The sequence below is a fragment of the Chiloscyllium plagiosum genome, unplaced genomic scaffold (assembly GCF_037043375.1).
Source record: "Chiloscyllium plagiosum isolate Xiang-an unplaced genomic scaffold, Cpla_swu_hap1 HiC_scaffold_29, whole genome shotgun sequence".
Classification (NCBI taxonomy): domain Eukaryota; kingdom Metazoa; phylum Chordata; class Chondrichthyes; order Orectolobiformes; family Hemiscylliidae; genus Chiloscyllium; species Chiloscyllium plagiosum.
In genome coordinates, this window is record NW_028270167.1 from 21,476,565 (window position 1) to 21,493,664 (window position 17,100).

The following is a 17,100-nucleotide window of genomic DNA, read 5'->3' on the forward strand; positions in this document are numbered from 1 at the left end:
CACCCCTCCCAACCCACCCTCCACTCCCGGCACCTTCCTTTGTCTCCGCAAGAGATGCAAAACCTGCGCCCACATCTCCTCCCTCACTGCCTTCCAAGACCCTAAAGGATCATTTCAAATCTGGCAAAGCTTTTCCTGCAGGTCCATCCACCTCATCTAGGTGTCCGTTGCTCTCTATGTGGTTTCCTCTACATCAAGGAGATAGGACGCCAGCTCACGGAGTGGTTCAGGGAACATCTCTGGGATGCATGTACTAAACAAGCCCATCGCTCTGTGGCCAACCACTTCAACTTCTCCTTCCACTCCCCAAAGGACATGCAAGTCTTGGGCCTCCTCTACCGCCAAACCAAGTCCACTCACTAACTGGTGGAAGAAGCCATTTACTGCCTCGGGAACCAAAAACACACGGCATCAACGTTGGCTTCACCAGTTTCCAAATCTGTCCTCTTCCCCACCTCATCCCAGATCCAACCCTCCAACTCAGCACCACTCTCTTGACCTGTTCTCCCTGTCCAGCTTTCTTCCCACCTATCCACTCCACCCACCCTATCGATCTATCACAATTACCCCCCTTCCTACCTACCTTCCCCCAGCCCCACACCACCCTTCTATTTATCTCTCAGCCCCCTCCACATTCCTGATAAAGGGCTTATGCCCAAAAAGTTGACTCTCCTGCTCCTCGGATGCTGCTTAACCTGCTGTGCTTTTCCTGTACCACACTTTTCGACTCTGACTCTCTAGCATCTGCAGTCCTCACTTCCTCCAAATAAAATGTCCTGCATTACAGAAATAAAAGTTCAGTACAGTAGAACACGCTGATACCTTACTTCCAGTCCACACCAGGCCCTGGATCCACACTGAGCCAGCAAATCACCACACCGGGAGGACACTATGCTAGGTCAGGAGGTCACCAGAGGCTGGGAGTCATCACCGAAGGTCTGCTGTCAAAGAGAAAAAAAATGGAGAAGGAGAAGAAGGAAGAAAAAAGCAACGAGGAAGAAAAAGAGAAGAAAAAGATAAGAAGAATGGGTGGAGCAGATGAGTTTCAGCTGGTGTGTTCTACTCGGCCACCATCTTGCAAAAAGAAAATGTAATATTGAGATGTACCTTCAATTGTAAGTAATGATGAAAGTATGATGGTGGGGAAGAGTGTGGGAAAGTGAGAATGATGGTGGGGGAGTGTGTGTGAATGAACATGACTGTGGGTGAGCGTGTGATTGAGCGTAACTTTGATGTAGCATGTTCTTCTTTCTGAAGAACAAATAGATTCCACCACTGAACACAGGTGAAGGTTCTTTCTGAAATGGGAGAGATCAACTGGGCGGCACTTTCTTGCAAGCATCCTATGCCAATATCTTTGTCTCAGGCTTGCTGCAGTACTCCAGTGAAGCTTGATTTCAAACTGAAAGAACTACATTTCATTTTCAACTGTGGGATCCTGCAAATGCCAGGACTCAATATTGAGTTCAATCATTTTAGAGTCTGAACATCTCCTTCCTTACTTTGACCTAAGCCGACACCCCAGGATCCTGTCAAGGCATGTGTTGCTTTCAGCACAGACAACCCACTTTCACCCCCTTGTCAAGTTTTTCTTCCCTGACTTACTATCAACCATTCTTTTGTCAATCTACCTTCTTCCTCTTTCTCTCGCTCTTTTTAGGCTCTGTTTCCACTTATCCACTTGTTCCTTCTCCCGTCATCCACATAAAGGCCACTTTTTCTTATATGCTAACAGTTCTGAAGAAGGGGCAGTGGACTCAAAATGTTAACTTGGTTTTCTCTCCACAAATGCTGCCAGACCTGCTGAAGTTTTCCAGCTATTTCTGTTTGTTTCTCACAAGAACTTTATTCCCCTGTTGGACAGGATAAAACCAACACTTCTCCAAACCAGTCTCAGTAGGGTCTACAGTAAAGCAGATAGTTATCACTAATCCTGTGATAACTTCTCGGAAGCCTTGTATAAGTAATTCTCAATGTTTGTAGAAGCCTTTCTTTTAAATAATGATGTGGAGGTGGCAGGAGTAGACAAAGTTAGAAGTCACATGACACCAGGTTACAGGCCAACAGGTTTATTTGAAACCACAAACTTTGGAACGCTGCTCCTTCATTAGGAAGTCACTTCAAGTAATTCCAAAAAAATGACAAGTTCTTCAAGCCTTAAGTCCTCCATGAAATATTCAAGGTGAAGTGCCTTCTTAACTATGCACTGGAAAGCAAAGGGGAGAGCAGCAGAAAGAGGGGCTGACAAGGAGTGATTGAATGAAGAATGTGACAGAGTAGCTTGCTGCAGTAGATTTGTGAGGGCCGTGCAATACTACAAGCATAACAATAAATCTCTGCAGAGGTAGCTACAAGCAGCAGCAACTGCAACTTGAGGTAGCTGATTCCTCTATGTATGCCCTATGTGCACACCTGATTTGTTGGCCCACACTGAAAAACTTTAAAGCTAATAGAACCTGTTGCTAAAGAGAAAGTGCATGTAATTGAAGGAATGCTAATTCTTGTATATGCCTGTGTATCAGGTTCCCACAGGCTCACAATGGAAAAACTTTAGATCATCTACAGAACTTGTGTGTGGTCACGCCATCTGAGCTAAGTTGAGTTGATGCCAGTGTTACACTGTTCAAATGCCCTAAGTGCAGACCATTCACCATGTATCTCATCACATGCAGATTCAGCCTCTGTGCTTTCCCATAAACATGCAGAGCCATTATCGGAGCTGTGAGAACAAATGACAGTGTTTTTGATCTTTTATTGATCTTTTATTTATTACTTTCTTCCTTAATGCTTCAAGCAAGCTCATAAATTCTGAAACAGCTGTCCAAAATTTGTCAAAATTGTACCATATCCAAAAGGGCAAATGAAAGGCAGACACAGATGTTAAGGCTTGAACTTTCATTGGGTGTCTTGCCTCTTGGCCAAATGGCACCAACATCCTCTCTCCAGATGTCCCATTTCCAAACTGGAACCCATCATTTTCACCGTGAGTGGGTCAAAATTGGACATGTGTGGTTTGAGGGGGCTGTGCATATCTAAAATCGCAACTCTCTTCATTGAACTTAATTTGGTCACCCATGTGTTTGAAACATGACCCAGGGGGATGTCTAAACTTATCTGTGTTTGTAGGGTGGTCCAAGTATCCTTTTGCAGAGCCTGAATGCACTTTAACGTGGTTACAAAATTTCAGCAATTATCGAATAGATTTCATCAGCTAAGGACACCACCATGGGGCCTGTGACCTTGGAAAGGCAGGTAGTTTTGCCTTTTATCACTCAAGCACCCAATTGACTTGAAGGAGACAGAAAAAGAAACAATGCATATTGGGGCAAAGAAGCTACAAAATAGTGGTGGCATCTTCTCATAACTTGCATCAGAGATGCATTTTTGTGCAAAGGGTTTAAAACAATTTTCATTTTCTTTGTACTGCTGGTTGTCACTCACAAGACAAAGCTGAAATATGGTTCCAGTAAGGAAATAAATCAAGCAGATTCACTGGTTGAACAACTTAGAAACTATCAACAAAGAGATGAACTGTGCAAAGCTGTATAATTGAGAATAGATGCTAAAAGTATGCAACACAGCCCTGAAATATAATTGCATTCCATGACTGGGCTTAACCAAGCTTTCTCCAAAATGTCGTGATTTTGCTGATCAACAAAACTCCTCAACACTTAAGTCCTGTGACAATGTAAGTCTGGTAGCAAATGTTCCTTTACCAGAAATTGGAGAAGGACACGAGGTCATCTTATTATTGTTTGTCATGTTCAGAAGTGTTCTGATATTCAATGGTTGTCAGTACAACTGGGAAATAAGTTAATCCATTATTATAAAAAGAGGTGTTGGGAAAATGAAGTGCAATTCACATCAACTTGTTTCTCGGCTGGTTTATGGGGAAAATAACATGAGGGTAATATGCCATATCAACCGTTAGGGTGGTCTGATTCTTGAATCTTCTGTTGGTGCAGTGGCATCGCTACTGACAGACAATATCGTTTTCATGCTGGCAGCTTTCCACATGGGAGCCAAGAGCAAGTTGCTCATCATTAATGAAATTTGTCAGGATTGGGGTAAACCCCAATGAATGGGTTGAAATGGGCATGTTTCTGTGCCTTGTTTTACACTTGCACAACAGGGCAACTGATTTTTGTGGCTATTGGTACAGGTTATGTTGAAACATTTTCCTCACATGACAGAGTGTACTTTAATGTGGCCTGTTTTGTCATCTGAAAAACTGGTAGGATGTAATTTCATAGCTCCACCGTTCAATATTTTCTCTTATAAAAAGTGGTCTTCTCATTTTTACCCCTGTCTTTAGAATCTCATTCCTATTTTTCTTATCTCTCTTTTCCCTGTCCCCTGCTAAAATAGATTATTCAACGACTGCACCAACAGAAGATTTAAGATCAGACCACCCTAAGGATTGATATGGCATACTACCCTCATGATGTTTTCTCCATAGACCAGAAACAAGTTGATGAGAATTGCACTTCATTTTCCCAAAAACTCTTTTTATAATAATGGATTAATTCAGCAATACAGTATGTTGTTTAGTTTGCAGTCCTCTACCTTCATGGTAGTTGTCCATGTTGAGGCACCTTTCCTTTCCTCAAGGTGCATTTTAATATTGGAAAGGAGACATTTTTTGAAGTCCTTTATCAACACCAATTCTGTTATTCCCTTGTAAGTACACTCTATTTTTCAACATCATATAAATTGATTAAAGGCAAACACAGATAATATGCTGGAGAAAGTAAGCAAGTCTGGCAGCATTTGTACATGTTCACAAAGGGTCATATGAAATGTTAACTTTGTTTTCTTTCCACAGATCCTGCCAGACCGGCTGAATTTCTCCAGAAATTTCTGCCTTTGTTTCAGATTGACTATATTCACAGTTCTTTGGTTTATTTTAGTGTCAAACACAATCTGTTTGATTCTTATGAATTGGATACTTTTTTTGTGCAGGTATTTTATTCAAGTTTCAGAACTACTGACAATATGCATAGCTTCCGAGGCATTGAGGATTATATTCTCAGTTTGCTTGTAACCGACAGGCATTTCAAGGATAGTATGGAATGGATCTCTTCAGGTTTATTTGATCACTGACTATGGATCATTTGTGTTCATATTTCCTGGTCTATATGTCATGATTTGGAGGTGCCGGTGTTGGACTGGAGTGTACAAAGTTAAAAATCACACAACACCAGGTTATAGTCCAACAGGCTTATTTGGAAGCACTAGCTTTTGGAGCGCTGCTCCTTCTTCAGGTGGTTGTGGAGAATAAGATTGTAAAACACAGAATTTATAGCAAAAGTTTACAGCGTGATGTAACTGCAATTATATGTCGAAAAAGACCTGGATTGCCACAATGGTCAGACTGATTCTAATCTAAAAAACGGATTTACACAATCTTACATGGATTCATGCAGTTTTTCAGCAAAGTAAAATGTAACTCTGCAAGTATAAGTTCACCCCACAAACTTATATATGTATGTGTGCATGTGGGTGTATGTATGTGCGTGTGGGAGCGGGGGGGGGGGGGGGGGGGGGGGGGGGGGGGGGGAGTGCAGGGGTGGTTATGAGGGTCTGTGAAAAAGTGTGTGTATGAGTCTGAGTGTAAAGGGGTATAAGTCTGTGAGAGGGTGTGTGTCGGAGTTTATGAGAGAGGGTCTGCGTCAAAGTGTGTGTGTGTGTGTGTCTGTATGTGTCTGTCTGTGTGTGTGTGTCTATTTGTGTGACCCCATTGCACTATACACACGCGCACACAGGCGGACACACACAGACAGACAGACAGACAGACAGACACACACACACACACACACAGTCACAGACTTATGCCCCTTTACACTCACACTCATACACACACTGTCTCACAGGCACTCATTGACCCAACCACTACCTCCCCCCCACCACACACACACACACGCACACATACATATATAAGTTTGTGGGGTGAATTTGTACTTGCAGAGTTACATTTTACTTTGCTAAAAAACTGCATGAATCCATGTAAGATTGTGTAAATCCATTTTTTAGATTAGAATCAGACTGACCCATTGTGGCACAGACAGCCTCACAAGGAAGCTAACACCTTCAATGCATTATTTGGGCCGACATGACACCAATTGTTATAGGTCACTTGAAAATGTAACTTTTAAAAAAGGTTTTGCAATTTACATATGAAAGAACTGAAACTAACATGGTAATTCTAAAAGATGAGACTTAACAAACAATCCAGGTCTTTTTCAGTATACATGATTTGGAGATGCCGGTGTTGAATTGGGGTGTACAAAGTTAAAAGTCACACAAGACCTTCATCAGGTGCTCCGAAAGCTAGTGTGCTTCCAATTAAACCTGTTGGACTATAACCTGGTGTTGTGTGATTTTTAACTTTTTTCAGTTTATAATTTCAGTTACATCACACTGTAAACTTTTGCTATAAATTCTGTGTCTTACAATCTTATTCTCCACAACCACCTGATGAAGGAGCAGCACTCCAAAAGCTAGTGCTTCCAAATAAACCTGTTGGTCTATCACCTGGTGTTACGTGATTTTTAACTTGGTCTATATGTAACTGTTCTGTACTTGTTTTAAAAGCTGTAGAAAAGGATTATCTATCTCATTCTTGAAATTTGGAAACAAATTTGAAGGCTTCAAGACTTGCCTTGGATTGGATGGCTTTTTGTTGTTATTTGATAACTTGAGATTGTGTACCCTATCTTTGATCTCTGTACTTCTGCACTTGAACTCAAATTCCATCATCTGTAACTGGAAATCCCTGTCCTTTTCTTGTCTTTCTGAGCTTGACTTTCTGGCTGTCTTTCTTAAGCTGGATGTGGAGATGCCAGTGTTGGATTGGGGTAGACAAAGTTAAAAATCACACAACACCAGGTTATAGTCCAACAGATTTATTTGGAATTCCTAACTTTTAGACCACTGCTCCTTCATCAGGTAGCTGTGGAACCAGATCATAAGACACAGAATTTATAGCAAAAGATCACAGCGTCATGCATGCAACTGATACAATATATTGAACAAACCTAGATTGCTATAAAGTCTTTCAGCTTTTAGAATGGGTTGCAGGTTTTTAGTTCATTACTATGTAAATCCCAGAACTTTTTCAAATCACATTCTTGAGATAACTTAAGGTTATCCCTCCACTACACTATACACTTTCACACACTACACACACAAGCAGACCCTCTTTCATACACATGCTGTCTCTCATACACGATAAGTGCACATATGCAAACACACACTTTCACATGTGCGCGCACACACACGTCTATGTGGAGTATTTGCATTTGCAGAATTGTAATTGCAGATACGTTCTATTTTGTTCAAAAAGCACACAATCTCCAGACAGTTAATGCAGACAGTCAATCCATCTAACATTTTATAAATTCCTACTTTAGAAAAAGAACCAGTCTGACTCAAGATTGGGACACAGACAGACCTTTAATGCAATGTCTGAGCTGAGATGTCACTTTTTTTTTAAATCCTTACATTATCTCAGGAATGTGATATGAAAGAAGTTCTGGGATATTACATATTAATGAACTGAAACCTGCAACCCATTCTAGAATAGGAAAGACTTAACAGCAATCTAGGTTTGTTAAATATATCGCATCAGTTGCATGCATGACACTGTGTTCTTTTGTTACAAACTCTGTGTCTTATGATCCTGTTCCACATCAATTCCTGATGAAGGGCTTTTGCCTGAAACATCAATTTTCCTGCTCCTCGGATGCTGCCTGACTTGCTGTGCTTTTCCAGCATCACTCTGATCTAAACTCTGGTTTCCAGCATCTGCAGTCCTCACTTTTGCCACATCTACCTGATGAAGGAGCAATATTCTGAAAGCTACTACATCCAAATAAACATGTTGGACTATAACCTGGTGTTGTGTGATTTTTAACTTTCTTAGGCTTGAGAGTGAAACTTCCTTTCCCTTCCTCTTTCCCTGATCTGAAACCCCATCTCAATTTCCAGGTTTCCTGCTCTATGCAGATTAGATTACTTACAGTGTGAAAACAGGCCCTTTGGCCCAACAAGTCTACACTGACCCTCCGAAGAGCAATCTACCCAGACCCATCCCCCTACATTTACCCCTTCATCTAACACTACGGGTAATTTAGTATTGCCAATTCACCAAACCTACACATTTTTGGACTGTGGGAGGAAACCGGAGCACCCGGAGGAAACCCACTCAGATACGGGGAGAATGTGCAAACTCCACACAGACAGTCGCCTGAGGTGGGAATTGAAACCGGGTCTCTGGTGCTGTGAGGCAGCAGTGCTAACCACTGAGCCACTGTGCCACCCAGATCAAATAACTCAATCTGGTTTCAGTTCTATTTTCTGATACTGGGTTTGACACTAGACCAGAAGTAAACTACTAAGCTGGCATTTTCAAGAGTTCCTTACTGGGGATCCAAGTCTTACCAGGCTTTTAAATGATCTATCAGGACACAAACATCTGTCAACATAAATCCTTCTGATCAATAACCACTTGGCATCAAACATTGTCACATAAAATCATTGTTAGTACCTTCTCAAAACAAAACCTTCCTGCTGTAAATCTGGTTTGGTTTCAACAAATTTAATTCCCCCATTCCAGTTCTCATTTCTTTGCAGGTAATGTTTCGCTTGTTTTGCAACAGATTAAATCGCAACCTTTAAGTCAAATTCTGGCTCCAGCTCAATTTGCAATGCATTGTAATCCTGGATGTGTGACACAAATTGTCAACATTACCATTTGTGCTCACACATGGTCAGTGAACTGTATAAACATAGCCCATTTAACTGCCTTTCAATTTCTAAAGATCCATGTTGAAATAAACCAGCTATCAAGCTTTTGTTTAAACAAGTTAAAGGTTAATTTATTACAAGCTACTGCTGAAGGTTTCTCAGGACTAAAGAAATAAAGTTATTTCCTGATTAGTTACATGATCATTTTTAAAACAAGTGCAAATGAGTCAAAAATTACTTTTGAGGAAAAAACTCAGTAAGTCTCTGTGGCCTATCATTGCAACCTGCTTGAGTTCCGTGTTCTTAAAGAGAAGAGATTAAGACTTGAAGTCATAACCAACCATTTGTAATGGCTTCTGGAGTTGAACACAGGGGGTAGTTGGTATTTCCTTGCACAGCTGGTCAGCAGGTATTGCATGAGAGAGTGAAGATTCCAGATTCATGATTGTACAGATGTGGCACTTCTGTCTGCCAAATTACTCTCTCCAGCACACCATTAACAGTTTCAAGATATTTCTCTATCTCACTCTCATTGTCTTTCACTCTCTCACTCACTTTCTTACTTACTCACAGTTCCCGCCCCCCACAACTCTCTCTTTCTCTGTGGAGTGAGGTTTCATGCTGTATGTCCAGGATAAGATTTCACTCTATGTTCCCAGGGCTTATTTTACTCACATCGGTTGGGCAACTTTCATGAAATCGACATGATTAACTAAAGACAGTTTGAGCTGAAATTGAGAGCTTTTCTAAAAAAAAAGTAACCTTTGAGATAGTTTATTTTTCCCCAAAATATTGCTGGATTATTCCCAGAAAGTGATGGAATTAGAATTTCATTGCAAAGACCCAATTTCTAGCCTTAAAGTTAACAGTGGCGATGGCATATAAGTGCTTGCATATATTGTTGCCAGTGAATAGTACACTAAAAATAATAATTAACAGGAAAGGTCTGGTGATAGAGCCTTAGGGTTGACTGTAGTGACCTTCTGACTGCAGGAGGGGAAATTGTTCACAGAAACATAGAAAATGGGATCAGGAATAGTCCATTCAAAAGTAGTCTTTCAAGACTACTCAATTAATATGATTATGTCTGATCATTCACTACAGTACCCTGTTCCTGCTTTCTCCCCAGTTTGATCTTTTTAGTTTTAAGAATCACCTCTAATTCCTTCTTGAGGTTAACCTCATTGTCCAATAGAAACAGATAGAAAGAAGGCGGGAGAAAATAGATTGTTTGAAGAAGGTTCAAGCAGATGAGGTTATACAGGAGGATGCCTGTCGGATAGGGAAATGATGATGAAGGTGCCATGGTCACACAATGAGGTGAAAATATATCATTTCTTTCTTTAAATGCATTTCTGTTTGAAGTAAATTACTTCACACATGCTTGCATTAAACACCATCTTCCATATCCCAATGTAGATTTCTGCTCCCATCCACACAAATTATTACACTTCCTAACCTAGAATCATCAGTAAACACCCAGATTGCAAATTCCTCCACGACATGTCACATTTCTTCAGTTTGGAAATACACATCCTCACTCCCTTCCAGCTCATTACCAACCAATGTGCCATAAATTGTTTATTATTCCATATGCTTTTTGGGATCTCTACACCTACCCCAAATGTAAAATTATTATTTATTTTTCACATTCCACGTGATCCTGAAGCAGGTTAGCCTTTGCCCTCCCTAACCTCATTCAGGAACCTTACCCTTCCCAGTATTCATCAACAATTCAGAAATCATTTGGAAAGTCAGTAAATCTGGAGCTAGAGTCTAATAAAACTACTACCCCCCCTCCCCAAAATGGTGTTTATTGTTTTCAAATATATGTATTTTGCAGCAAGGGCTCTCCAACATTGAAGGAAAATTGAATTATGGATGGTGGCGGGGTGGGGGGGGGTGGGGGGGTGGGGGGTGGCGGCGGCGGCAGAGGAACATAAGGAAAGATTTAAAATTTTTAATGAAAGATAAAGGGCAAATGAAATGTCTCAACCTCAACTTGAATGGTCTTAGAGAATGCTGACCTGGGCAGTAGCAGGATGGTTAGAATAAAGTGCTTAAGTGCTCAATGAAACTGTAATCTGTGTTTCTGAAACAAACAATTCTAAATGTATAGGCCCATTGTAAACATGTTAGCAGAATACAGTACTGAACTGTTCTCAGCCATTCTTTTGTAGCTTTGCCATTTAATCAGTATCCTATAATTTGCCTCCATAACAACAGTAACTGGATCTTAATCTGTGTGAACTGCTTTGAGATGTTTGAGGAGAATATAGACAGCACTTTGGTTTTTCTTTGACATAAAAACAATGTCACTGTTTCTTTGCTTTCCTGAGAATGTTTTCTAACCTAGGTGGGGCATTTAGGGAAAACAATCAACAAGATACAGGAACAATAAAGAAACAACAATCAGGACTGAGGGAGATAGTGTCCCCAGTGCAGGTTTTTGAGAAGCACCATATTTCACAACGTATACTCGTCAGAAATTATCTGAAATGAGAGGAACACTTTGCATTCTTTAGTTTTTCCACAGATCCAAACTGTCACAAAAGCTGTCAGAACTGATTTCGTACATGCAGATAATTTACACACACAATGTTCCTAAAAGCGACAAGAAGATAAAAGTGGTGTTGGCTGAGAAAAATACATTTGCCAGGGTACCAGGAAAATGGCCCTGCTCTTCTTCAAATAGTGACTTGAAGTCATAAAACAGAACTTTCCCTCAATGTGGGCCTTGGTAAGAAAGGTAGAAGGATTATGACATTGATTGTGAGGAACTGCCACCATGAGAGCAAACAAAAACCCTATTTTCAACCAGGTGTTGAATGGTGAGTCGAGATTCTCACCTGTGAATGGTGAGATGGCTATTTGCAGATGTTAGCATGCATCAATATCCTCACTATTAATCAACCTGCTTCATTGATATGCATTTTCCCATTCTCTGAAGGATGGAAGCTAGATGATGAAAATTTCTGACAAGAAAATCTGAGCAGTAACCTGGTGATTTCAGCTTGTTATGGACCAGGCTAGACCCCCTCAAAACACTTTAAGAAGGTAGCCCTAACTTCTTCTTATTTTAAAAGCAGATGTAATGTGCATATTCCAAGAGTGATGCAGTTGGTCAAACCGTAAGCAAAACAGAATTTATTTACATACTACATTTGAAACACGAACAAAAGAAAACTACATTTAGAATAACATAACAATTTGGAAACCCAACCGACTCATAATCGTAACTTAATGAAGACGCTGTTCCAAAACCAGCAGCATACCAAAAACTCACCTCTTTGCCAATGGTAAATTCAAATTCACATTCTTACAGGCAGGAGAGATTGCAGAGAAGAATCAGGCAAAAAACATCTGTTGAAGCATGAAAACTTTTTTTTACAGTAACAGCTTCTCTGCTACCAGCAGTTTCTGACTGCCTGCCAAAACAAACCAAACTAGAATAAAAACCTGAACTGAGAGAACTGGATACCCCCCACCATTGTTCAAAGTAGCCACCTCCAGACATATTGGCACCTGTGCCTTTATGTCCCCTCTTGAAAAAAGTCCAAGGACATAACAACTTTGTTAAAGGGACAGCATTGTCACCAGCTCTTCACTTGTTTCTCTAGATCTCTATCAGTGATAAATGTCTGACGGTATACTCCATGAACAGCAACCACTACACCCTCATCCATCAGGCATTCCACGTTCTGGTCAGCATCAGTGGGACACCAATTACGTTCTGTCGAACATGTCCAGGGTGAATAAAATGACCTGTGCAGCATAGTTGCAGACTGGCACTGCTTGACCAGGTACACAGTTGGAAACTTAAGAAGATGCTGAATCCCTGGAGGTCCCATCATTAAGCAGTCTTGCCTGTGACAAGTGGCAGAATGTGCCAAGCAGGGTACTATATGGTACATGGGAAACAATGCAACAATACCTGTGGGAAGGTAATGCAAGAAAATTCATGAGAGTTGTGGAGAGAGACCCTCCTTAAACTCACCAAAAAATGACATTTAGTTGATTTCAGCCTGTAGAAATGGCAGAGGCCCTGCTGAAAGCGTAAAAACTCCACTTCAGCCAGCAGGGGTCTCTCTGGTGGACCTCTCCCTCAAAGACATGCAGATGGTTTCCGGGATGCTGGAGTTAGGCTGGCAGGCATTGGTAGAGTGGTTTGAGGGGAGATGGTACTCGCTGAACACCAATAACACTATTGCTGCAAATATGACAATGGAGCATCGTGCACCCATAAATGATGGTCAATGATCCCAACTCCAGAAGCAGCTGAGAGGCCAACAACTTTCATATAGTGGTTTCCCCACATGGCTGAAAGCCATTCTGAAATGAGGTGGTGGGAGATGGCTCAACTACATACAGCTGACATATAAATATCTTCTGCCGGTAAAACAACATTGTAGCATTTTTCCAGCCTTCCCGGTTCTCAGTTAGTCTTGTTAAATTCAGGCCATTGAGCCATTATGATACAGAACCATATTGCAGTGTCCATGCCAATTCTCTATAGCAATCCATTTGTCCTATTTCCCACACTATTATCCTATTACCCACATGGACTTGCCAGTTTATTTTCCTTTTGAAATCATTTATCATCTCCCCTTCCACCACCTCGGCAAGTAAATGCCACTTGCAGAGTAAAAAATGTTCTTTCTCATATCTTCTCTCCCTTCATAACATGAGAAATTAAAGTTTTGTCCTTTAGTACTTGGAGCACAGACTAATGGGAGCAGCTTTTCTTTATCCATTTTATCTAAACAAGATATAGTTTTGTACAGTCTCTATCTAAACCCCCTTCAATCTCCTTTGCTTCAAGTAGAGCAACCTTTGGTTTTTCACCCACAACATTTAGCTGCTAGGACTTGTTACATTAACACAGTCATACAAAACATCAGCTCAGCAATTCATCTGGAAGTATCACTTCCTAATTTCTTCATTGTTACACAACAAATGCCAGCCTCAGTTATTAACCCAAAGAATGGACCTTGAATTTACAGCATCTAGCCCAGAGGTAAGCTGATCCCAGTGAGTACATGATCTGATAATTTTCTTTAGCTAAAAGCTGTTCTCAGAATATGATCATTGTTATTAGTTTGAAGAATTAATAGTACATTTCAAAATCAGTCACTAGAATTTCTAAACCAGTGATTAAAATGTTCAGGATTGTACTGCCACCAATGGTGCTGCTACATTTAGTGATCTGAAATTTAGTTACATTTTCATCTAATTTCTATGTGGAATTATTAACAAATAACATACATTTTAAGTCTGACACCCGAGACATTTTTATAAGTAATAAAAACAAACATATGAAAATGAAGAGTTGAATGAAAGTATATATTGGAAAATGTAATAAAATGTCAAGAAAAGTAGATTTTCTTGTTAATTCTTTGGAAATCACTATCTTTCTTGCACACGCACGGCATGAGAAAATCGGAGATGAGTATATGCAGTTGCCAATTATTGGTCAATTGCTGGTCTCAGCAAATACTTTGAAATAATAATTAAGCTGATTATTTAATTACTTGTAAAAATACCCATATTCATTGAACTCATGCCAGTAACCCTGACAATCAGATGTTGAGATTCAGGCATGTCTAATTCAGATAAGCAGGTCATTAAGATTTGTTTAGCAATTAGTAACAATGGTCTACTCAGATTCAACATATTAAGATTATTAGTCAAGAATTGAAAAGGTAACTATGTGATATGGACCACAGTGGAAAACCAATTCTCAGGATGATTAGATATCCATATTCATTTTCCAGAATTCTTGTCATTTTGAAAGAAACCTACAGAATCAACAGACCACTTCATGACCAGCTGCAGAGAAAAAGGATTTTTCAGATGGGGAGCAAGCAATCAGTATTGTTCAGTTGTGATCACATCCAATTGAGTGGAAAGATTTCCAGAACAAATTGCAAGACCAGCCTAAAACTTGTAATATTAATGAGGGTGCTGAAAGATACATAAGTATGTGATCCTTACATGTCTGCTCAGCTCAAAAAGATGAATGAACAACTGAAAGAGAAAGGAAGGAAGCAGAAAAAGACAGAAAACAAGTTCCTTATGATAAGTCCTGTTTACAAAATTGCCAATTTGTGAAAGGATCTGCAGCAACATTGCATGTAGAATGAATCAGGCTCAGCAGGAGCAGCTGCAAAAAGATTGGCTTAAGCTCAAAATAGTGTTGGAGCAAATGACAAAAATAGCTGAAGATGTGAAGAACACACAATAACAAAGATCTGCAAATTGAAGCAAGACATAGATGAAACCAAACAAACTCTGAAAGAGCAAACAGAGGTAGTCCAGACTTCCAAGAATACAAACAGGAATAAAAATTTTGAACAGTAAATAAGAGCAAATTATTTAAAAGTCATAGAAACTCTTAATTTTTTTTGAAGAGTTAAAACATTCTTTTGGAAAAAAGGGAAATGTATGCATATCTTGCCTTTAAGAGAATTCTTAAAACACTTCATGTGCTGTGTGCTCACCACATTGCAATTCTAACTGACAGTGGTCAATGTGGGTTTGCATGCTGCAGCCAGAAAACAGTTGTTTACTGTCAGCTGTAGAGACAAATCAGAGCTAATGTTTCGGATTGAGTGATCCTTCCTCAGCTAACTCTGCCTTCTCTCCACACAGGGAAAAGTGAGGTCTGCAGATGCTGGAGATCAGAGCTGAAAATGTGTTGCTGGAAAAGCGCAGCAGGTCAGGCAGCATCCAGGGAACAGGAGAATCGACGTTTCGGGCATAAGCCCTTCTCCATTCCTGAAGAAGGGCTTATGCCCGAAACGTCGATTCTCCTGTTCCCTGGATGCTGCTTGACCTGCTGCACTTTCCCAGCAACACATTTTCAGCTCTTCTCTCCACACATGCTGCCAGATCTGCCAAGCATTTCCAGGAATTTCTGTTTTTGTCTTTGATTTACAGTATCCACAGTCCTTCCAGTTTTCATTTGGTTTGCTGTCATGTCTGCTTCATAACTTGTAATGAGCTTTACTGTTTTAAGTGAACCAACCCATGGAGTTAATTGATTTCTGATGAGCAATTTATTATTAGAGGATTATCATTAGCATGACAAAAAATAATTTTGCCTTTATGCTGCTCCTTTGATTCATCTCAATCATCTGGACTTTCGGACTCAGAAGCTACCAGCCTCTGGTCAGCAGCTTTTGGTGACCTGGGTCAAGGCCTATGATAAAGCAAGATACTTGCTCTCCCTCACCTGTCACCTTTTATTGCGTAATAATTGATGGCTATAATAGTAAGTTATCTCGCCAAAGAAATGCAGTGTTAACCTCTAAGAAATAATATAGGAAAATTCTGCCCGTAGCTTCCAGAGAGTGACCAGTGTGAGGACAAGTTAATTGTTAAACCCTCACAGTCTACAAAGCAGTCTGATATATAAACATCGTAATATTAAGGTATAAAGATTTATTTGCTTATTTCATTTAATTGGCATGCTAGGAGCTTTGTTGCTTTCATTTGAAAGAACTGGCTTGTTCAATCATATAGACTTACATTCATTTATGTTTTTTTCAATGTTCCTTTCTGTCTCCTTTCCCTATCTCTCTTTATCTGTCTCTGTGTCTCTGTCTTTCCTTCTCTGACTTTCTCTGTCTCTGTCTTTCCCTCTCTGACTCTCTCTGTCTCTGTCTGTCTGTCTGTCTCTCTCTCTCTCTCACTCACTCACTCTCTATTTGTCTTTCACTGTCTGTCTCTATCCTAAATTTCTTTCTCTCTTTTATTTTCCCTTTTGGACCTGATTTGACTTTGAATCATGCAATATTTTCTTCCTAGTCCTTGTACTGTTAAGTCATTATCATTGATGGTTAAGAAACTGTTGTTTGTGCTATTTATTCAGGTCATGTGGATCTAGTATCTTTACTGTGCCATTATCAGCTCACACTTTCAGCAAAATTAATACACCAAAGAATAAAAATACTATTGTGGAAAGGTAATTTTAATAAATGCAGATTATGTTAAATGCTTATGTTAAATTGGAGCTGTGGTTTTGACAATGAAGAGGTTACAATTTGGGGCAGAAATAGTGAAATGATCCTGCTGGAATATGAGTTATCAAGAGTTTGAGGTTAGAGTGGAGATACACACTCAATGGAGATTCATTCTGACAGTATCACCATGATTTGCTCTCATTCCTGTCAGCACGATTTACAGCTTATTATAAGAAACAGAGTCTGTGCTATTAATGTTTAACACAGAGCAGGACATTAGAACAATATAAAGACAGCACTGAATATAACCAAGGAATGTCAATGTTGTCATTTTCATCATAGCACTAGTTAACAAGCAGTTTTGCTAGAACTACACAGAACAGAAGTT

The 17,100-nt window shown here is 40.0% G+C and overlaps 1 long non-coding RNA gene across 1 annotated transcript in view; it reads right to left on the reverse strand.

Annotated features, from left to right (window-relative positions):
- LOC148142265 (uncharacterized) overlaps nt 1-17,100 on the reverse strand; it is a 164,588-nt gene that overhangs the window by 39,748 nt on the left and 107,740 nt on the right. The window lies entirely within an intron of this gene.